Below are 24,663 nucleotides of genomic sequence, written 5' to 3'. Positions count from 1 at the left end.
GTGATACAAATTCGACTGTTCAGGCGAGCCATGACGCCCTGAGGCCTAGTTTTTGGTATCATTAGATAGATCTTGCAAAATTGAACAACTTTTATTCTACATGTCTTATCAAAAGTTTCGTGAGAAAAAAGTTAATAATTGTAACAGAAATTCAATGGTTCAGGCGAGCCATGAGGCCTATGGGCCCATTTCTTGATATGACACGAAAGACCTCAATAAACTGTACAACTTTGGTTATATATGTCTAAGCAAAATATTTACGAGTAAAAAGTTCTGATTTAAAACGTGGAAAAAAATTGGACACTTTTTTAAACTCCATTTTCGACCCCTACCGAGCTTCCATACTAGGCACTTCCGGAAATTTTTAAAACCAATGTGCACAACTACAACATGTCGTCTAATATCACTGAAAATTTCAGCACTCTACCTTTTATCGTTTTTGAGATTTAGGCCGGACAAAATGGTCATCTGAAAATCGATAAAAGGGGGATAACTTCCAACCGGAAGTGAATTTTCAAAAATCCAAAAAAAGATATAAACTTCAGATAGCAATGCATCAACCCTAAAAATTTGAAGTAAATCGATCAAGCCATCTCTGAGAAATCGTCTGCACAAAATCGGTAAGGAAAAAAAAAAAGAATAAAAATAACTAGATGCGATCTCGTTGCGAGCAACGAGTGGGTCTTCCGCCCAATTTTAGATGTGATGAGATAAGAATTTGACTGAGATTTTCGTTCATAAATAATGATACAAATATATTATCTAGACGTACAATTTAGCTTCGGTAATGTTTTACAAATATTGATCATTTAAGTGTTATAATTTAAAGACTCTCTGCCCCTCTTCGCCACTAATTAAAGGGGTCAGCCTTTTTCGAGAAAAAAGTTAATAATGTTATTTGCTGCGATACAAATTCGACTGATCAGGCGAGTCATGTCGCCCGGAGGCCTATTTTTTGATATCATTCTAAATATATCTCGCAAAACTGAACAAATTTTGATCTACATGTCTTATCAAAATTTTCTTGAGAAAAAAATTATTGATTGCGACATTTATCAGACTGTAAAGGCGAGTCATAAGGCCCGAGGGCCTTTTTCTTGATATCGTTTGAAAGATCTTGCAAAACTGAACAACTTTTGTTTTACATGTCTTATCAAAAGTTTCTCGAGAAAAAAGCTATTGATTGTGACACTAATCAAACTCTTCAGGCGAGCCATGAGGCCCTTTCGCCTTTTTCATGATGTTTTTCGAAAGATCTTGCAAAACTGAACAACTTTTTTTCTAGATGTCTTATTAAAAGTTTCTTGACAAAAATGTTATAGATTGCAACAATAACCCAACTGTTCAGGTGAGCCATGAGATCCCCGCAGGCCTATTTCTTAACATCGCTAGTTAACGCTTGCGAAACTGAACAACTTTTGTTCTACATGTCTTATCAAAAGTTTCTCGAGAAAAAAGTTATTGATTGTGAAACTAATCAAACTCTCCAGGCGAGCCATGAAGCCCGTTCGGCTTTTTCATGATGTTGTTCGAAAAATCTTGCAAAACTGAACAACTTTTGTTCTAGATGTCTTATTAAATGTTTTTTGACAAAAATGTTATAGACTGCAACAATAACCCAACTGTTCAGGTGAGCCATGAGACCCGCAGGCCTATTTCTTCAGATCGTTAGTTAACGCTTGCGAAACTGAACAACTTTTGTTCTACATGTCTTGTCAAAAGTTTCTCGCGAAAAAAGTTATTAATGTTATTAACTGTGATACAAATTTGACTGTTCAGGCGAGCCATGATGCCTGGGGCCTATTTTTTGATATCCTTAGATAGATCTTGCAAAATTGAACAACTTTTATTCTACATGTTTTATCAAAAGTTTCGTGAGAAAAAAGTTAATCATTGTAACAGAAATTCAATGGTTCAGGCGAGCCATGAGGCCCATGGGCCCATTTCTTGATATGGCACGAAAGACCTCAATAAACTGTACAACTTTTGTTATATATGTCTAAACAAAATATTTACGAGTAAAAAGTTATGATTTATAACGTGGAAAAAAATTGGCCACTTTTCTAAACTCCATTTTCGACCCCTACCGAGCTTCCATACTAGGCACTTCCGGAAATTTTTAAAACCCAGGTGCACAACTACAACATGTCGTCTAACATCACTGAAAATTTCAGCACTCTAGCTTTTATGGTTTTTGAGTTTTTGTCTGGACAAAATGGTCATCTGAAAATCGATAAAAGGGGGATAACTTCCAACCGGAAGTGATTTTTCAAAAATTGAAACGGCGGTACAAACTTCAAATGGCAACGCATCAATCCTGAAAATTTGAAGCAAATCGATCCAGCCATCTCCGAGAAATCTTCTGCACAAAAATCGGTAAGGAGAAAAAAAAAGAATAATAATAATAACTAGTGATCCTAATTGTTCGCGAACAATTAGAGGGCTTCCCACCTTCTAGCGGTTTTTCAGTAGTGTTGAAATGCTAAAAGCCCCCCCCCCCCTACCCCATCCCACCCTCACCCAAAAAACAAAAAAAAAAAAAAAAAAAATGATTTGGCTAGAAAAGAAATTCAAATTTGCCGCCTAAATTTGAGTGTTGAGGTGTGTTCAATGCTTGGTTTCGCATTAAGTACCCGTCAAATTTGAGGGAGAAAAGGGGTGTGGGTGTTGGGTAGCCAGCACATATGCACATATCAGGTAAAAGTGTAATGGGACTTGTGCAGGTGTTTGGGGTGACTTTGGACCTGTTAGATGTGATATTTGGAGGTGCAAAGAAACCGGATGTGCCATTTTCCTAGATTGTAGTAACTGCTGGTGCATGCTGGGAGTCTATACAAGCCTCATGTTGTCAGATGTTGTGAAGATGCACTGGATTTGACCGTGTGTGTTGTGGATTGTGGAATTGAATATACAGTTTGTAATGGCTCATCCTATGTGTTCTAATTCACGGAGACAATGTCTTTCAGTCATTTCACCCAAGGAGGCATGCATATACGGATTGATAGGCTTTGACAACAAACAACCAAAATGGCGGCCGGTGAATTAGAAAGTGTCTGAGTGCATGTAGGATATCTGAACGGAGAATAGGAGTACTGCATCCCATCTGATCCTGCAGGTAAGTGTTTATTTGTTTACAATGACAGTCGGGATGGAATGTCAATGAGTTCAACTGTCGAGTAAAGTTGCATCATCATTATAAAAAAAAAAAACTTAGTCTTTATGTTGATGCAGGCAGACAATTGAATCTGGCCTATGTCTTTTCATGAATGTAAATGGAATTCATGTTTGATTGACAAGACAGTCAAGAAATGGAAGAAGTGGGTGTAGGTCAGATGTGTAGGTGTAGGTCAGATTAGCTAGAATCCTGTAATTGTTGCATGGCATGAGACCGGTCAAAATAGTGTATTGAAACAGCTGATCACAATCAGATCACTTGAAGGGTGGGGGATTTCTTCCTTGGGGACGACAGGCGTGATGGGTGGGTTGGCCTTACTCGTGGAGACTGGCCCCTGGATGCGTGACCTTGACCTTTGACCTTGACCCACTTTCAAGGTCAAACCTCAAAAATCCTGTTGTTGGGCATGAAACCGATAGTGTATTATAAACAGCTGATGACAGACAGATCACTTGAAGGGTGGGGGGTTTCTTCCTTGGGGACGACAGGCGTGATGGGTGGGTTGGCCTTACTCGTGGAGACTGGCCCCTGGATGCGTGACCTTGACCTTTGACCTTGACCCACTTTCAAGGTCAAACCTCAAAAACACATGGGGGAGAAAGTGTGACCTTGACCTTTGACCTTGACCTCATTTTGAAGGTCAGAGAGGTCACGGGGCTTCGTTTAAGTGGTCCCGCATCCCTATCTACATCCGTGAAGAAGTTGTGGGCTCGAACGACGACGTCGGAGACTTTCGGGGGCGAGAACCGTGCTTCGGGGTTCTCGGTTTCCCTCGGTCAACTTTTCTGTGCGAGAGCGTTTCATCTGGAATTCGTCGGCGAAGGTCTCGCCTCTCCACGACTTGCGGTCTAGTGAGAGTAGCGATAACGGGGTTTTCGACGTTAAGTCGCCGCCATTCGCAGAGTGGTCAAAGTTCAGAGTTGACATTCGTGATGCCGAGACCGGTCCAAAATTCCTTGCTGACCCATGTGATATTTCGATGCTATCTGAAGCGTGAAAGAGCGTATAAAAAGTGCCATTTTCTGGCCATTCTGGATGACCTTGACCTTTGACATTGACCTACTTTTTCAAGGTCAAGGTCACCCAACCCGTCCCAGTGGGTTCCGTCTCTCTACGACGAAGACTTTAGGAGTCGTCAATTTGTAGGGGACAAATCGCAAAACATGAGGGGGCATTAACTCCCTTTAGGGGACACCGAATCCCTTCATTTGAAATTCTTCGCTTCTACTAATTACCCTCTATGTTTTAGAAAAGGTTTCATCCTCCTATCATTTACGGTTACAAAGTAGAAGTGCTAACAATGATTTCTGCGAAAGGTCAAATAACTCCGTAAGGGGTCAAAGTTCAATTACGCAGGGTGAACTGTATTCGTTTCTCAAGAAGTACTATATGATGGACTATAAAGTTTTTCGATAAGTCTTAAGACAAAGATTTTTTTTGACGGCAGGAAAATAATAATAATAATAACTAGTGATCCTAATTGTTCGCGAACAATTAGAGGGCTTCCCACCTTCTAGCGGTTTTTCAGTAGTGTTGAAATGCTAAAAGCCCCCCCCCCCCCCCACCCCACCCCACCCTCACCAAAAAAAAAGAAAAAAATGGATTTGGCTTGAAAAGAAATTCAAATTTGCCGCCTTGAGTGTTGTAGTGTTGGAGATTAAGGCCTTGGTTTCGCACGATAGTACCGGTCAAATATTTGAAAAAAAAGGGTGCGAGTGTTGCATAGCCGGCACATATCAGGTAAAAGTGTAATGGGACTTGTGCAGGTGTTTGGGGTGACTTTGGACCTGTTAGATGTGATATTTGGAGGTGCAAAGAAACCGGATGTGCCATTTTCCTAGATTGTAGTAACTGCTGGTGCATGCTGGGAGTCTATACAAGCCTCATGTTGTCAGATGTTGTGAAGATGCACTGGATTTGACCGTGTGTGTTGTGGATTGTGGAATTGAATATACAGTTTGTAATGGCTCATCCTATGTGTTCTAATTCACGGAGACAATGTCTTTCAGTCATTTCACCCAAGGAGGCATGCATATACGGATTGATAGGCTTTGACAACAAACAACCAAAATGGCGGCCGGTGAATTAGAAAGTGTCTGAGTGCATGTAGGATATCTGAACGGAGAATAGGAGTACTGCATCCCATCTGATCCTGCAGGTAAGTGTTTATTTGTTTACAATGACAGTCGGGATGGAATGTCAATGAGTTCAACTGTCGAGTAAAGTTGCATCATCATTATAAAAAAAAAAAACTTAGTCTTTATGTTGATGCAGGCAGACAATTGAATCTGGCCTATGTCTTTTCATGAATGTAAATGGAATTCATGTTTGATTGACAAGACAGTCAAGAAATGGAAGAAGTGGGTGTAGGTCAGATGTGTAGGTGTAGGTCAGATTAGCTAGAATCCTGTAATTGTTGCATGGCATGAGACCGGTCAAAATAGTGTATTGAAACAGCTGATCACAATCAGATCACTTGAAGGGTGGGGGATTTCTTCCTTGGGGACGACAGGCGTGATGGGTGGGTTGGCCTTACTCGTGGAGACTGGCCCCTGGATGCGTGACCTTGACCTTTGACCTTGACCCACTTTCAAGGTCAAACCTCAAAAATCCTGTTGTTGGGCATGAAACCGATAGTGTATTATAAACAGCTGATGACAGACAGATCACTTGAAGGGTGGGGGGTTTCTTCCTTGGGGACGACAGGCGTGATGGGTGGGTTGGCCTTACTCGTGGAGACTGGCCCCTGGATGCGTGACCTTGACCTTTGACCTTGACCCACTTTCAAGGTCAAACCTCAAAAACACATGGGGAGAAAGTGTGACCTTGACCTTTGACCTTGACCTCATTTTGAAGGTCAGAGAGGTCACGGGGCTTCGTTTAAGTGGTCCCGCATCCCTATCTACATCCGTGAAGAAGTTGTGGGCTCGAACGACGACGTCGGAGACTTTCGGGGGCGAGAACCGTGCTTCGGGGTTCTCGGTTTCCCTCGGTCAACTTTTCTGTGCGAGAGCGTTTCATCTGGAATTCGTCGGCGAAGGTCTCGCCTCTCCACGACTTGCGGTCTAGTGAGAGTAGCGATAACGGGGTTTTCGACGTTAAGTCGCCGCCATTCGCAGAGTGGTCAAAGTTCAGAGTTGACATTCGTGATGCCGAGACCGGTCCAAAATTCCTTGCTGACCCATGTGATATTTCGATGCTATCTGAAGCGTGAAAGAGCGTATAAAAAGTGCCATTTTCTGGCCATTCTGGATGACCTTGACCTTTGACATTGACCTACTTTTTCAAGGTCAAGGTCACCCAACCCGTCCCAGTGGGTTCCGTCTCTCTACGACGAAGACTTTAGGAGTCGTCAATTTGTAGGGGACAAATCGCAAAACATGAGGGGGCATTAACTCCCTTTAGGGGACACCGAATCCCTTCATTTGAAATTCTTCGCTTCTACTAATTACCCTCTATGTTTTAGAAAAGGTTTCATCCTCCTATCATTTACGGTTACAAAGTAGAAGTGCTAACAATGATTTCTGCGAAAGGTCAAATAACTCCGTAAGGGGTCAAAGTTCAATTACGCAGGGTGAACTGTATTCGTTTCTCAAGAAGTACTATATGATGGACTATAAAGTTTTTCGATAAGTCTTAAGACAAAGATTTTTTTTGACGGCAGGAAAATAATAATAATAATAACTAGTGATCCTAATTGTTCGCGAACAATTAGAGGGCTTCCCACCTTCTAGCGGTTTTTCAGTAGTGTTGAAATGCTAAAAGCCCCCCCCCCCCCCCACCCCACCCCACCCTCACCAAAAAAAAAGAAAAAAATGGATTTGGCTTGAAAAGAAATTCAAATTTGCCGCCTTGAGTGTTGTAGTGTTGGAGATTAAGGCCTTGGTTTCGCACGATAGTACCGGTCAAATATTTGAAAAAAAAGGGTGCGAGTGTTGCATAGCCGGCACATATCAGGTAAAAGTGTAATGGGACTTGTGCAGGTGTTTGGGGTGACTTTGGACCTGTTAGATGTGATATTTGGAGGTGCAAAGAAACCGGATGTGCCATTTTCCTAGATTGTAGTAACTGCTGGTGCATGCTGGGAGTCTATACAAGCCTCATGTTGTCAGATGTTGTGAAGATGCACTGGATTTGACCGTGTGTGTTGTGGATTGTGGAATTGAATATACAGTTTGTAATGGCTCATCCTATGTGTTCTAATTCACGGAGACAATGTCTTTCAGTCATTTCACCCAAGGAGGCATGCATATACGGATTGATAGGCTTTGACAACAAACAACCAAAATGGCGGCCGGTGAATTAGAAAGTGTCTGAGTGCATGTAGGATATCTGAACGGAGAATAGGAGTACTGCATCCCATCTGATCCTGCAGGTAAGTGTTTATTTGTTTACAATGACAGTCGGGATGGAATGTCAATGAGTTCAACTGTCGAGTAAAGTTGCATCATCATTATAAAAAAAAAAAACTTAGTCTTTATGTTGATGCAGGCAGACAATTGAATCTGGCCTATGTCTTTTCATGAATGTAAATGGAATTCATGTTTGATTGACAAGACAGTCAAGAAATGGAAGAAGTGGGTGTAGGTCAGATGTGTAGGTGTAGGTCAGATTAGCTAGAATCCTGTAATTGTTGCATGGCATGAGACCGGTCAAAATAGTGTATTGAAACAGCTGATCACAATCAGATCACTTGAAGGGTGGGGGATTTCTTCCTTGGGGACGACAGGCGTGATGGGTGGGTTGGCCTTACTCGTGGAGACTGGCCCCTGGATGCGTGACCTTGACCTTTGACCTTGACCCACTTTCAAGGTCAAACCTCAAAAATCCTGTTGTTGGGCATGAAACCGATAGTGTATTATAAACAGCTGATGACAGACAGATCACTTGAAGGGTGGGGGGTTTCTTCCTTGGGGACGACAGGCGTGATGGGTGGGTTGGCCTTACTCGTGGAGACTGGCCCCTGGATGCGTGACCTTGACCTTTGACCTTGACCCACTTTCAAGGTCAAACCTCAAAAACACATGGGGGAGAAAGTGTGACCTTGACCTTTGACCTTGACCTCATTTTGAAGGTCAGAGAGGTCACGGGGCTTCGTTTAAGTGGTCCCGCATCCCTATCTACATCCGTGAAGAAGTTGTGGGCTCGAACGACGACGTCGGAGACTTTCGGGGGCGAGAACCGTGCTTCGGGGTTCTCGGTTTCCCTCGGTCAACTTTTCTGTGCGAGAGCGTTTCATCTGGAATTCGTCGGCGAAGGTCTCGCCTCTCCACGACTTGCGGTCTAGTGAGAGTAGCGATAACGGGGTTTTCGACGTTAAGTCGCCGCCATTCGCAGAGTGGTCAAAGTTCAGAGTTGACATTCGTGATGCCGAGACCGGTCCAAAATTCCTTGCTGACCCATGTGATATTTCGATGCTATCTGAAGCGTGAAAGAGCGTATAAAAAGTGCCATTTTCTGGCCATTCTGGATGACCTTGACCTTTGACATTGACCTACTTTTTCAAGGTCAAGGTCACCCAACCCGTCCCAGTGGGTTCCGTCTCTCTACGACGAAGACTTTAGGAGTCGTCAATTTGTAGGGGACAAATCGCAAAACATGAGGGGGCATTAACTCCCTTTAGGGGACACCGAATCCCTTCATTTGAAATTCTTCGCTTCTACTAATTACCCTCTATGTTTTAGAAAAGGTTTCATCCTCCTATCATTTACGGTTACAAAGTAGAAGTGCTAACAATGATTTCTGCGAAAGGTCAAATAACTCCGTAAGGGGTCAAAGTTCAATTACGCAGGGTGAACTGTATTCGTTTCTCAAGAAGTACTATATGATGGACTATAAAGTTTTTCGATAAGTCTTAAGACAAAGATTTTTTTTGACGGCAGGAAAATAATAATAATAATAACTAGTGATCCTAATTGTTCGCGAACAATTAGAGGGCTTCCCACCTTCTAGCGGTTTTTCAGTAGTGTTGAAATGCTAAAAGCCCCCCCCCCCCCCCACCCCACCCCACCCTCACCAAAAAAAAAGAAAAAAATGGATTTGGCTTGAAAAGAAATTCAAATTTGCCGCCTTGAGTGTTGTAGTGTTGGAGATTAAGGCCTTGGTTTCGCACGATAGTACCGGTCAAATATTTGAAAAAAAAGGGTGCGAGTGTTGCATAGCCGGCACATATCAGGTAAAAGTGTAATGGGACTTGTGCAGGTGTTTGGGGTGACTTTGGACCTGTTAGATGTGATATTTGGAGGTGCAAAGAAACCGGATGTGCCATTTTCCTAGATTGTAGTAACTGCTGGTGCATGCTGGGAGTCTATACAAGCCTCATGTTGTCAGATGTTGTGAAGATGCACTGGATTTGACCGTGTGTGTTGTGGATTGTGGAATTGAATATACAGTTTGTAATGGCTCATCCTATGTGTTCTAATTCACGGAGACAATGTCTTTCAGTCATTTCACCCAAGGAGGCATGCATATACGGATTGATAGGCTTTGACAACAAACAACCAAAATGGCGGCCGGTGAATTAGAAAGTGTCTGAGTGCATGTAGGATATCTGAACGGAGAATAGGAGTACTGCATCCCATCTGATCCTGCAGGTAAGTGTTTATTTGTTTACAATGACAGTCGGGATGGAATGTCAATGAGTTCAACTGTCGAGTAAAGTTGCATCATCATTATAAAAAAAAAAAACTTAGTCTTTATGTTGATGCAGGCAGACAATTGAATCTGGCCTATGTCTTTTCATGAATGTAAATGGAATTCATGTTTGATTGACAAGACAGTCAAGAAATGGAAGAAGTGGGTGTAGGTCAGATGTGTAGGTGTAGGTCAGATTAGCTAGAATCCTGTAATTGTTGCATGGCATGAGACCGGTCAAAATAGTGTATTGAAACAGCTGATCACAATCAGATCACTTGAAGGGTGGGGGATTTCTTCCTTGGGGACGACAGGCGTGATGGGTGGGTTGGCCTTACTCGTGGAGACTGGCCCCTGGATGCGTGACCTTGACCTTTGACCTTGACCCACTTTCAAGGTCAAACCTCAAAAATCCTGTTGTTGGGCATGAAACCGATAGTGTATTATAAACAGCTGATGACAGACAGATCACTTGAAGGGTGGGGGGTTTCTTCCTTGGGGACGACAGGCGTGATGGGTGGGTTGGCCTTACTCGTGGAGACTGGCCCCTGGATGCGTGACCTTGACCTTTGACCTTGACCCACTTTCAAGGTCAAACCTCAAAAACACATGGGGAGAAAGTGTGACCTTGACCTTTGACCTTGACCTCATTTTGAAGGTCAGAGAGGTCACGGGGCTTCGTTTAAGTGGTCCCGCATCCCTATCTACATCCGTGAAGAAGTTGTGGGCTCGAACGACGACGTCGGAGACTTTCGGGGGCGAGAACCGTGCTTCGGGGTTCTCGGTTTCCCTCGGTCAACTTTTCTGTGCGAGAGCGTTTCATCTGGAATTCGTCGGCGAAGGTCTCGCCTCTCCACGACTTGCGGTCTAGTGAGAGTAGCGATAACGGGGTTTTCGACGTTAAGTCGCCGCCATTCGCAGAGTGGTCAAAGTTCAGAGTTGACATTCGTGATGCCGAGACCGGTCCAAAATTCCTTGCTGACCCATGTGATATTTCGATGCTATCTGAAGCGTGAAAGAGCGTATAAAAAGTGCCATTTTCTGGCCATTCTGGATGACCTTGACCTTTGACATTGACCTACTTTTTCAAGGTCAAGGTCACCCAACCCGTCCCAGTGGGTTCCGTCTCTCTACGACGAAGACTTTAGGAGTCGTCAATTTGTAGGGGACAAATCGCAAAACATGAGGGGGCATTAACTCCCTTTAGGGGACACCGAATCCCTTCATTTGAAATTCTTCGCTTCTACTAATTACCCTCTATGTTTTAGAAAAGGTTTCATCCTCCTATCATTTACGGTTACAAAGTAGAAGTGCTAACAATGATTTCTGCGAAAGGTCAAATAACTCCGTAAGGGGTCAAAGTTCAATTACGCAGGGTGAACTGTATTCGTTTCTCAAGAAGTACTATATGATGGACTATAAAGTTTTTCGATAAGTCTTAAGACAAAGATTTTTTTTGACGGCAGGAAAATAATAATAATAATAACTAGTGATCCTAATTGTTCGCGAACAATTAGAGGGCTTCCCACCTTCTAGCGGTTTTTCAGTAGTGTTGAAATGCTAAAAGCCCCCCCCCCCCCCCCCCACCCCACCCCACCCTCACCAAAAAAAAAGAAAAAAATGGATTTGGCTTGAAAAGAAATTCAAATTTGCCGCCTTGAGTGTTGTAGTGTTGGAGATTAAGGCCTTGGTTTCGCACGATAGTACCGGTCAAATATTTGAAAAAAAAGGGTGCGAGTGTTGCATAGCCGGCACATATCAGGTAAAAGTGTAATGGGACTTGTGCAGGTGTTTGGGGTGACTTTGGACCTGTTAGATGTGATATTTGGAGGTGCAAAGAAACCGGATGTGCCATTTTCCTAGATTGTAGTAACTGCTGGTGCATGCTGGGAGTCTATACAAGCCTCATGTTGTCAGATGTTGTGAAGATGCACTGGATTTGACCGTGTGTGTTGTGGATTGTGGAATTGAATATACAGTTTGTAATGGCTCATCCTATGTGTTCTAATTCACGGAGACAATGTCTTTCAGTCATTTCACCCAAGGAGGCATGCATATACGGATTGATAGGCTTTGACAACAAACAACCAAAATGGCGGCCGGTGAATTAGAAAGTGTCTGAGTGCATGTAGGATATCTGAACGGAGAATAGGAGTACTGCATCCCATCTGATCCTGCAGGTAAGTGTTTATTTGTTTACAATGACAGTCGGGATGGAATGTCAATGAGTTCAACTGTCGAGTAAAGTTGCATCATCATTATAAAAAAAAAAAACTTAGTCTTTATGTTGATGCAGGCAGACAATTGAATCTGGCCTATGTCTTTTCATGAATGTAAATGGAATTCATGTTTGATTGACAAGACAGTCAAGAAATGGAAGAAGTGGGTGTAGGTCAGATGTGTAGGTGTAGGTCAGATTAGCTAGAATCCTGTAATTGTTGCATGGCATGAGACCGGTCAAAATAGTGTATTGAAACAGCTGATCACAATCAGATCACTTGAAGGGTGGGGGATTTCTTCCTTGGGGACGACAGGCGTGATGGGTGGGTTGGCCTTACTCGTGGAGACTGGCCCCTGGATGCGTGACCTTGACCTTTGACCTTGACCCACTTTCAAGGTCAAACCTCAAAAATCCTGTTGTTGGGCATGAAACCGATAGTGTATTATAAACAGCTGATGACAGACAGATCACTTGAAGGGTGGGGGGTTTCTTCCTTGGGGACGACAGGCGTGATGGGTGGGTTGGCCTTACTCGTGGAGACTGGCCCCTGGATGCGTGACCTTGACCTTTGACCTTGACCCACTTTCAAGGTCAAACCTCAAAAACACATGGGGGAGAAAGTGTGACCTTGACCTTTGACCTTGACCTCATTTTGAAGGTCAGAGAGGTCACGGGGCTTCGTTTAAGTGGTCCCGCATCCCTATCTACATCCGTGAAGAAGTTGTGGGCTCGAACGACGACGTCGGAGACTTTCGGGGGCGAGAACCGTGCTTCGGGGTTCTCGGTTTCCCTCGGTCAACTTTTCTGTGCGAGAGCGTTTCATCTGGAATTCGTCGGCGAAGGTCTCGCCTCTCCACGACTTGCGGTCTAGTGAGAGTAGCGATAACGGGGTTTTCGACGTTAAGTCGCCGCCATTCGCAGAGTGGTCAAAGTTCAGAGTTGACATTCGTGATGCCGAGACCGGTCCAAAATTCCTTGCTGACCCATGTGATATTTCGATGCTATCTGAAGCGTGAAAGAGCGTATAAAAAGTGCCATTTTCTGGCCATTCTGGATGACCTTGACCTTTGACATTGACCTACTTTTTCAAGGTCAAGGTCACCCAACCCGTCCCAGTGGGTTCCGTCTCTCTACGACGAAGACTTTAGGAGTCGTCAATTTGTAGGGGACAAATCGCAAAACATGAGGGGGCATTAACTCCCTTTAGGGGACACCGAATCCCTTCATTTGAAATTCTTCGCTTCTACTAATTACCCTCTATGTTTTAGAAAAGGTTTCATCCTCCTATCATTTACGGTTACAAAGTAGAAGTGCTAACAATGATTTCTGCGAAAGGTCAAATAACTCCGTAAGGGGTCAAAGTTCAATTACGCAGGGTGAACTGTATTCGTTTCTCAAGAAGTACTATATGATGGACTATAAAGTTTTTCGATAAGTCTTAAGACAAAGATTTTTTTTGACGGCAGGAAAATAATAATAATAATAACTAGTGATCCTAATTGTTCGCGAACAATTAGAGGGCTTCCCACCTTCTAGCGGTTTTTCAGTAGTGTTGAAATGCTAAAAGCCCCCCCCCCCCCACCCCACCCCACCCTCACCAAAAAAAAAGAAAAAAATGGATTTGGCTTGAAAAGAAATTCAAATTTGCCGCCTTGAGTGTTGTAGTGTTGGAGATTAAGGCCTTGGTTTCGCACGATAGTACCGGTCAAATATTTGAAAAAAAAGGGTGCGAGTGTTGCATAGCCGGCACATATCAGGTAAAAGTGTAATGGGACTTGTGCAGGTGTTTGGGGTGACTTTAGACCTGTTAGATGTGATATTTGGAGGTGCAAAGAAACCGGATGTGCCATTTTCCTAGATTGTAGTAACTGCTGGTGCATGCTGGGAGTCTACAAGCCTCATGTTGTCAGATGTTGTGAAGATGCACTGGATTTGACCGTGTGTGTTGTGGATTGTGGAATTGAATATACAGTTTGTAATGGCTCATCCTATGTGTTCTAATTCACGGAGACAATGTCTTTCAGTCATTTCACCCAAGGAGGCATGCATATACGGATTGATAGGCTTTGACAACAAACAACCAAAATGGCGGCCGGTGAATTAGAAAGTGTCTGAGTGCATGTAGGATATCTGAACGGAGAATAGGAGTACTGCATCCCATCTGATCCTGCAGGTAAGTGTTTATTTGTTTACAATGACAGTCAGGATGGAATGTCAATGAGTTCAACTGTCAAGTAAAGTTGCATCATCATTATAAAAAAAAAAAACTTAGTCTTTATGTTGATGCAGGCAGACAATTGAATCTGGCCTATGTCTTTTCATGAATGTAAATGGAATTCATGTTTGATTGACAAGACAGTCAAGAAATGGAAGAAGTGGGTGTAGGTCAGATGTGTAGGTGTAGGTCAGATTAGCTAGAATCCTGTAATTGTTGCATGGCATGAGACCGGTCAAAATAGTGTATTGAAACAGCTGATCACAATCAGATCACTTGAAGGGTGGGGGATTTCTTCCTTGGGGACGACAGGCGTGATGGGTGGGTTGGCCTTACTCGTGGAGACTGGCCCCTGGATGCGTGACCTTGACCTTTGACCTTGACCCACTTTCAAGGTCAAACCTCAAAAATCCTGTTGTTGGGCATGAAACCGGTCAAAATAGTGTATTATAAACAGCTGATGACAGACAGATCACTTGAAGGGTGGGGGGTTTCTTCCTTGGGGACGACAGGCGTGATGGGTGGGTTGGCCTTACTCGTGGAGACTGGCCCCTGGATGCGTGACCTTGACCTTTGACCTTGACCCACTTTCAAGGTCAAACCTCAAAAACACATGGGGGAGAAAGTGTGACCTTGACCTTTGACCTTGACCTCATTTTGAAGGTCAGAGAGGTCACGGGGCTTCGTTTAAGTGGTCCCGCATCCCTATCTACATCCGTGAAGAAGTTGTGGGCTCGAACGACGACGTCGGAGACTTTCGGGGGCGAGAACCGTGCTTCGGGGTTCTCGGTTTCCCTCGGTCAACTTTTCTGTGCGAGAGCGTTTCATCTGGAATTCGTCGGCGAAGGTCTCGCCTCTCCACGACTTGCGGTCTAGTGAGAGTAGCGATAACGGGGTTTTCGACGTTAAGTCGCTGCCATTCGCAGAGTGGTCAAAGTTCAGAGTTGACATTCGTGATGCCGAGACCGGTCCAAAATTCCTTGCTGACCCATGTGATATTTCGATGCTATCTGAAGCGTGAAAGAGCGTATAAAAAGTGCCATTTTCTGGCCATTCTGGATGACCTTGACCTTTGACCTTGACCTACTTTTTCAAGGTCAAGGTCACCCAACCCGTCCCAGTGGGTTCCGTCTCTCTACGACGAAGACTTTAGGAGTCGTCAATTTGTAGGGGACAAATCGCAAAACATGAGGGGGCATTAACTCCCTTTAGGGGACACCGAATCCCTTCATTTGAAATTCTTCGCTTCTACTAATTACCCTCTGTGTTTTAGAAAAGGTTTCATCCTCCTATCATTTACGGTTACAAAGTAGAAGTGCTAACAATGATTTCTGCGAAAGGTCAAATAACTCCGTAAGGGGTCAAAGTTCAATTACGCAGGGTGAACTGTATTCGTTTCTCAAGAAGTACTATATGATGGACTATAAAGTTTTTCGATAAGTCTTAAGACGAAGATTTTTTTTGACGGCAGGAAAATAATAATAATAATAATAATAATAATAAACAGAACAATAACAATAGGACTTTCCACTGAAAGGTGGAAAGCCCTAATAATAAACAGAACAATAACAATAGGACTTTCCACTGAAAGGTGGAAAGCCCTAATAATAAGAAAAGTGAAAAATCAACAATAGAATAATAGAAGGGTCTTCCGCTGAAGACGGAAGACCCTAATAATAATAATAAGAAGAAAAGTGAAAAATCAACAATAGAATAATAGAAGGTTCTTCCGCTGAAGACGGAAGACCCTAATAACTAGACACGATCTCGTTGCGAGCAACGAGTAGGTCTTCCGTCCGATTTGTTGATGCACTCGGAGTTTAAAAAAAAAAAAAAAAAAGACAAATGAGTCCCAATTTAGTTTCCGACTTTAAGACACTTTAGATATAATCAATTTTTCATATCATAAGCTTCTGAAGCAAAGTTGCGGTGAAATTCGTTTGAAATTCGACTCTCCAGGCGAGCCATAAGGCCCTCGGGCCTATTTCTTGATGTCATTTGTTAGCCCTCTATAGACTTAACAACTTTAGTTCTATATGTCTTTACAAAATATTTACCTGTAAAAAGTTATTGAGATCGACCGATATCGACAAAAAATCGACTCTACAGGCGAGCCATTAGGACCATAGGCCTATTTCTTGATATCAATCGATAGATCTCGATAAACTGAACAACTTTTGTTCAATATGTCCTTACAAAATATTTACCAGTTACCAGTTTTTTAAATCGACTGATATCGACTCTACAGGCGAGCCATGAGGCCCACAGACCCATTTTTTGATATTGATCGATAGGTTATGACACATTGAACAACTTTTGTTCAATAATGCTTTTCAAAAAATATGTCGTTTTAAAGATATGAGGCGTCAAATATTTACGATTTTGGCCCTTAAAATCTCTAATTACGTAACATATGACCTACTTTTTGATTTGATAAGATCAAGCTCGTTGAGATGAACATTTCCGCTTCTACAACTTATTATAAAATATTAATAGTTTCTGAGATATTCTCAAAAACATTTGGACCCTTCTGAACCCCTAATTTAAAGGGCCAGCCCGTTTTGCTTGATATCGTAAGAAAGGCCTTGTCATTTTAAACATTTTTTGCTCAACAAGTATTTAGAAATTCTTTACCGTTCTCGAGTTATCTCTACAAGAAATATTTAGGGGCCAAACTGTAGCTCCCTAACAGGGCCACATAGGGAAAAAACGAAATGTACATATTGTTTAGATTATCATTCTGAACAACTTTTGTTCAATAATGCTTTTCAAAATATTTGTCGTTTTCCAGATATGAGGTGTCAATTATTTATGATTTTGGCCCTTAAAATCCCTTATTACGTAACATATGACCTACTTTTTCATTTGATAAGAACAAGCTCGTTTAGATGAACATTTCCGCTTCAATGACTTATTACAAAATATTAATAGTTTCTGAGATATTCTCATAAACCTTTGGACCCTTCTGGGCCCCTAATTTAAAGGGTCAGCCCCTTTTGCTTGATATAGTAAGAAAGGTCATGACATTTCAAACATTTTTTGTTCAACAAGTATTTAGAAATTCTTTACCGTTCTCGAGTTATTTCTAGAAGTAATTTTTAGGGGCCAAACTGTAGCTCCCTAACGGGGCCACATAGGGTAAAAACGAAATATGCATATTGTTCAGATCATCATTCTGAACAACTTTTGTTCTTTATTGCTTTTCAAAATATTTGTCGTTTTCGAGATACAAGGGGTAAAAAATTTATGGTTTTGGCCCTTAAAATCCCTTATTACGTAACATATGACCTAAATTTTTATATGAATAGATTTGGATTGTTGAGATGAACATTTTTTGTTCTTTGACTTATACCAAAATATTAACGATTTTTGAGATATTTGATCTAGACTTTGAGCCCTTCTAGATCCCTAACTGAAGGGGCTAGTCCCTAAATCTTGATATTTTCGAAAAGATCTCGTAAATGTGCACAACTTTTGTCCTACATGTCTTAACAAAATATTTGCAAGAAAAAAGATATTGGAGATCAAAGGTCAAAAATCGCCGAAATCGGCGAAAAATTTTGGCATCCATTTTTTCAGGTCCAGGCGAGCGTTTAGGCAAATCGCCTCCGGTAAAATCGAATCCCCCACAAATCTTCTAAAATGTTTACTCTATCTTGTGTAGAAATTTCAAGACTCTAGCTTCAAAACTAACGGAGGAGATGTGTGGACAACAAGGCCCTTCAAAAAGTCACTAAAAGAGAGATAACTCCTGACCGGAAGTGACGTCAAGCACGAAATTTTGCAAGCAAAGTCTCGTCACCAAAAGACATCTTTTCTGAAAATTTCGTGAAAATCGATCGAGAAATGGCTGAGAAAAACGCGTGTACTACCAAGGAAAATAATAATAATAATAATAATAATAATGAAGAAGAAGAACGCGAACAATAATAGTAAGGTCTTCCGCAGGAGACGGAAGACCTTAATAATAATAAGAAACAGAGTAAAAACAATATGTTCCCAAACTTTGTTTGGGGAACATAATAAACAAGTCCACAAGCCAGACAACTGTCTTCTCAAGTGAAACAATATAACATGAAGCGCTGCAAAATCAGGCATTTTAGAATATTATGCACATACCAGTATCTGGACAATTAACAATTGTAAAAGCATTACTGTTGAATACTAATAACATCGATAAAGAATAGTGAACTATGATTGTGTAAAGAATATTATACTGTTGCAATGTGAGATTTTGAGTTAATAATACAGACTGATGCCTGACCAGCGTTAAATAATAGTTTTCATCGCTATTTTCAGTATCACAGAAAAGGTTATAATGAGATGGATATGCAAACACTCAAAACTTGTATAAAACAAGATGTGTTTGTGAAACACAAAATGCCTCCGATAATGGCCAATTCAGAAGATGGCCAAGGTCACAAAGACAAATATCTTTGTACCAGTAGAAAGATCTTGTCGCAAGAAATGCTCAAGTGCAACATGAAAGCTCTAATATTTACCATTTAAAAGTTATGACCACTGTCAATCTTTTTAAAAGTAGGTCAAATGTCAAGGTCAAAATATTTAGTACAAACGGAAAGGTCTTGTTACAAGGAATACTCATGAAATATCAAAGCTCTATCACTCAATGTTCAAAAGTTATTAGCAACGTTAAAATTTTCAAAAAGTAGGTCAAACTCTAAGGTCAAGGTCACAGAGTAAAAAATGTTGGTACAAAAAAATGTACCCACAAAAAGGTCTTGTCACAAGAAATACTCAAATGAAATATTAAAGCTCTAGCTCTTACTGTTCAAAACTTATTGGCAAGGTTAAAGTTTTCAAAAAGTAGGTCAAACTCCAAAGTCAAGGGTCAAAAATGTTGGTACTCACAAAAAGGTCTTGTCACAAGAAATACTCAAATGAAATATCAAAGCTCTAGGTGATAAGGTGGGGCCAGAAAAGTGGAAATTTACATGAAAGCTTCCCGACATAGAGTAGATCCACATTTGTGCAATTATTAGTCCCTTGGGGTAGGATTGGACCACAGTAGGAGATCAAAGTGTTATATACTGATATCTAGAACAATCTTTAAAATGCCTTTAGAACTATTTAAGCTAGGGCTTTCATATTTTGTATATACATTATTTACGAAAAAAAACCTTTCATTTGATGCAATGGTGTGCGATCTTGTGACCTTGACTTGGGTGTTTGACCTATTTTTAACAAATATCTGACCTATTCAATATCTCCTCAACTATTTAAGATAGAGCTTTCATATTTTGTATATAGATTCCTTATGACAAGGTCTTTCGTCTCATACTATGATCTATGAACTTGGTTTTGTCGAGAACAAGATCATGCTAGTCACATTGATGTGCATTTCTGTGTTATGTGAATTTAATTTCAGTGATGTTGTGATCCTTCGGGGATAGGTTGGGGCCACAATATGGGATCAAACTTTTTTAAGAGAATAAAAATTGATTTGAAACAAGGTGTGTTTGTGAAATACAAATGGCCCCGATAATGGTCAATTCCAAAGATGGCCAAGTCACAAGGACAAATATCTTGGTATATGTACCAGTAGAAAGATCTTGTCATAAGAAATCCTCATGTGTAATATGAAAGCTCTAATATTTACCATTTAGAAGTTATGACCAGTGTCAAATTATTTAAAAGTAGGTCAAATGTCAAGGTCAAAAGGTTTAGTACCCATAGAAAGGTCTTGTCACAAGAAATACTCATGTGAAATATCAAAGCTCTATCACTCACTGTTCAAAAGTTATAAGCAAGGTTAAATTTTCAGACAGAATGACAGACAGGACAAAAACGATAGACCGGTATGTAAGAAGATCTTAAGGACCTCTGTCTCATCACTGCACAAACTACGGCGTCAGACCTGTTTATCGTGCGGCTCTGACTTCTCTTTTGACTAATATTTAATATTACAGAACCATCATCACTTTGGAATATGCCTAGAAATTGCAATGAAATCAGCTTGTGTAAATTTATTTCCAAACCCGGAAACGCAATGACACACAAGTTTCCTTATTGTGTGAAAAAACCCTTTAGGGATATATTTGTTCACGCCTGTTGCACTTGCTTAGCCACTGCTGTACTCGAGATCCATGGTAAAACATCGTGAGTTTCTTAGACCTATGGTTGACAATGGAATCATGCGCACTAACAGAAGACGATCTGTATTTCATTCTACTTGCTCGACACACTATAATGTGTCCTTCTGCATGCTGAAATACAGGCACCTGCACCTCTGTACAACAAAGCAATATCCTTCAATAACACATACCAAGAGGCCCATGGGCCACATTACCCACCTGAATCACCTTGACTCAATTTAAAGATTTTTCCTATATATTCGCATCTAAAACTTTTATCCCTATTGTGGCCCTATCCAACCCCCAGAGGCCATGGTTTTAACAAACTTTAATCTGCACTATGTCAGGAAGCTTTCATATAAATCTCAGCTGTTCTGGCTCAATGGTTCTTAAGAAGATTTTAAAAGATTTTCCTATATATTTGTATGTCAAACGTTGATCCCTTATTGTGGCCCCATCCAACCCCCGGGGGCCATGATGTGAACTAACTTGAATCTGCACTATGTCAAGAAGCTTTCACGTAAATTTCCACTTTCCTGGCCCAGTAGTTTTAGAGAAGAAGATTTTAAAAGATTTTCCCTATATATTTCTATGTAAAACTTTGATCATCTATTGTGGCCACATCCTATCCTCGGGGGGGGGGGGGGGGGGGGGCATGATTTTAACAATATTCAATTTGCACTATGGTAGGAAGCTATCGTGTAAATTTCCACTTTCTTGGCCTAGTAGTTTTTGAGATTTTTTTAAAGATTTCCCCTATATATTCAAAACCTTGTAAGCATAACTTTGATCCCTCCTTGTGGCCCCATCCTACCCCCAGGGGCCATGATTTTAACAATCTTAAATCTGCACTATGTCAGGAAACTTTCATTTCTGGCTCAGTGGTTCTTGAGAAGAAGATTTTTTAAAGATTGTCCCTATATATTTTTATGTAAAACTTTTATCCCCTATTGCGGCCACATCCAAACCCCAGGGGCCATGATTTTAACAAACTTGAATCTGCACTATGTCAGGAACCTATCATGTAAATCTCAGCTTTTCTGGCTCAGTTGTTCTTCAGAAGAAGATTTTCAAAGATTTTCCCTATACCGGTATATTTTCATGTAAAACTTTGATCCCCTATTGTGGCCCCATCCAGCTCCCAGGGGCCATTATTTGAACTTGAATCTGCATTATGTCAGAAGCTTTCATGTAAATGTCAGCTCTTCTGACCCAGTGGTTCTTGAGAAGATTTTTAAATGACTCCACCCTATTTTTGCATTTTTGTAATTATTTCCCCTTTGAAAAGGACATCGCCCTTCATTTGCAAACACTTGAACGCCCTTTACCTAAGGATGCTTTTGGCCAAGTTTGGTTGAAATTGGCCCCGTTGTTCTGGAGAAGAAAAGTTTAAAGACAGACGACGGACAACAGGCGATCAGAAAAGCTCATTTGAGCTTTGAGCTCAGGTGAGCTAATAAGGGCTGTATCTGTTACGTATCTATTCATTTATTTTTCCTCTCCATTATGTACATATATTTATACCTTTGTTATTATTTTACATCTACTTAATTGTATATCTACTCCATTAGTATCTTTGTAATGTTATGATTATGCATGTCATGTCATGATCCTCTGTGGAGGGAAATAAAATATTAATGAATAAAGGAAGTAATCGTAATTGGCACTTTAATTAATTCATGAAATGCGTGTAATTGAGTTCGGGGTTTATTCGATATGGCTCCAAATTCATTTCTCATTAAATTAATTTTCTGAAATTTCATTTTTATGATACACAAAATCCATTAAACGAGCGCATAAATACGTGTACTTAATCATCTTATTAAGTAACTTATAAATAAAAATATGTAAAAATGTACTGAAAATGCACCGCATTAAAGGCAATTATTCAAATTTATTTGTGCTCAAATAGTTAAATACTTGGGAACTTCGAAGTCCAAATCAGTGTTAGTCAGGTCTATAACAAAGCAACAACCATGATCCGAGCTCTCGTTCTCCTCAGTGTCTGTGTCGCTATGGCGTACTCCGCCGGATACCAACGTAAGTCTCTCTCTCTCTCTCTCTCTCTCTCTCTCTCTGTGAGTAAAGGTAATTTAAGTAAATTTGATATTCCAGATGCTTTAAAATGAAAAACATAGGAATCTCATTTTCATTGGTTTTTGTTGCACATGTGCATCCCAGAATTCAAACATTCAGGAATAAGATAAAACCGAATATAGCATCCATGCATTAAAAAATTTCATCCAAATACAAATGTACATCTATTTGTATTTGACATTTTCACTACTTTTGATGACATTATTCATTTGAAATTACACCGCTTCCCTTGCAGCCGGTGCTTACATTCCCGGTGGTCACATTGGAGCTGGACATGGTGGTGGTATCGGCAGTGGCATCATCGGTAGAGGCGGACGTCAGTGGGGCTCTCGTCGGCAGTGGTCTAACTCCTGGCAGTCTGGTAGCCAAGGAGGAATAGGAGGACACGGTGCTGCTGCCATTGGAAGTGGAATAGCAAGAATCATTGGCGGTGGTCCCAGAGGCGTACGTATTGGCGGAGGACAAGGGAGGATCAACGGGGGTGGTCACGGATGTGGGCCCTATGGTTGTAACCAATACGGACGTAAATAGGTAAAAACATACATGGTATATCTAACCAAACACCATTGATTTAAGATTTGCTATTCCTTATCGCATTAGACTTTAATGTCATTGTGGGGTTTTTTCTTTTACAGATCAATATAAGTGGAACTTCATCTTGTTATTTATTTATTTATTGGAATTGTAAATCCAGTATTTATTTTTCAAATGTTACATGTTCAATCAAATGTTCACAATAAACGTCTGAAAATAACCTCTGTTTGATGATTTGTTCCAAGATGAATCACTTCCATACTAGACCTGTCCTAATGGGAAAAATGTTCCCATGTTGTTTAAGTGTAGTGGAATGCGGTATTTCAAATACAGAAGCGTCAGACATAAATAGAGATCTTGGATGTATTTGACAATGTCCCAGCGATAGCCGACTGCACAAAAAGCAAACAGATATACACACGGACAACTAAGTAAAAACCTATTGTTCCAATAACAAATGGATGGATAAAAAAAAACGGACAGATAAAGTTGGTTGTATATTGTTAAACTTTTACCTCGAGAATTTTGCTCTCATATGGAAACGTCACTGGTGAAGGGCTGCAAAAGTTAGGTGTATATTTGGCTCTAACGGTCTTTGAGCAGGGAGGGATCTTTAACGTGTCACACCTGCTGTGACACGGGGCCTCGGTTTTCGCAGTCTCATCCGAAGGACGGTCCCATTTAGTCGACGTTTACGACAAGTGACCTATTCTTATCAGGGTCCCCACAGGAATTTACAATTAGAGAGATTATTTCCTTCTTTCACAGGAAATGAATCATTGAAATAAGTACAAGTATAAGCTTACAAATATTCATACGTTGTTAGCGATTTTGTCAGTTTTAAATTCACAACATTGTGGAAACCTATTACTGGGGTGACATCGGTTCTGATATTCAAATGCATGTTTCAATTAGTAATCGAAAATTACTAGAATAGCTTTGGACTTATGAATATTTAGTTGTAAATTACAGAACGTATTGAGATATAATACTTACACCCTCTTGAAATAACGATAAATACTACTATTGATTTGCACTTAATTTCATTATATGCTAAAGGAGTTCGATTTTATATAATACTTTAGATATATAAATGTACTATATTCTTCTGATACATCACAGTATCTACATGTATGCATAGAGGGAAGTTCCCACAACACAAAATTCCTTTATTGAAGAGCAATTGAGTATTACATGTATATATTATGAAAATATAGACTTTTGAGGTCAATCCATAGATATATCAACCTCAGGACTATGTGCCCGGTCTATATGTTATTCCCTGAGCTTGATATATTCATTATGGATTGGTCGAATATAAAGACTACATTAGTTATAAAATAGGGGCCATTTTTTTTTTCAAAATCTCTCAATGACATAGGAATATGTTTTAATGACTAATAAAACATTTTGTACAAAAACAAGAGAAACCTAATAAAACTATGTTAGATAAGCGCTTTTAGTGTAAAGAAATACATAAGGAAGAATCATTGTCTTGCAAGACAATAATTATTTAATCACCAAAATCACATATTCATGTGCCTGTTTTGAGGTTAAAAAGTACTTGAAATAATTACATACTGGTGTTATTACTGAAATATATATTGTAGAGCAATTTTCATTGAATTCAATTTTTGGTGACAAAATGACAGCAATACCCCTTTAATTTCTAAATAAAACAATGACAACATTT

General features: G+C 40.6%; 1 long non-coding RNA gene across 1 annotated transcript; it reads left to right on the top strand.

Moving 5' to 3' along the window:
• The first annotated feature begins 1,963 nt into the window (after positions 1–1,963).
• On the top strand, positions 1,964–23,190 carry LOC130046428 (uncharacterized). Its single transcript, XR_008798359.1, has 9 exons — positions 1,964–3,115; positions 5,185–5,333; positions 7,402–7,550; positions 9,620–9,768; positions 11,840–11,988; positions 14,054–14,202; positions 22,252–22,379; positions 22,672–22,967; positions 23,072–23,190. It is a non-coding gene; the product is annotated as an uncharacterized LOC130046428 (long non-coding RNA).
• The last annotated feature ends 1,473 nt before the right edge of the window (positions 23,191–24,663 follow it).

The sequence above is a fragment of the Ostrea edulis genome, chromosome 1 (genome assembly GCF_947568905.1).
Source record: "Ostrea edulis chromosome 1, xbOstEdul1.1, whole genome shotgun sequence".
In the NCBI taxonomy this organism is placed as follows: Eukaryota; Metazoa; Mollusca; class Bivalvia; order Ostreida; family Ostreidae; genus Ostrea; species Ostrea edulis.
Note: the sequence above shows the minus strand (reverse complement) of the source record. Positions and strands in the feature narration are given on the sequence as shown.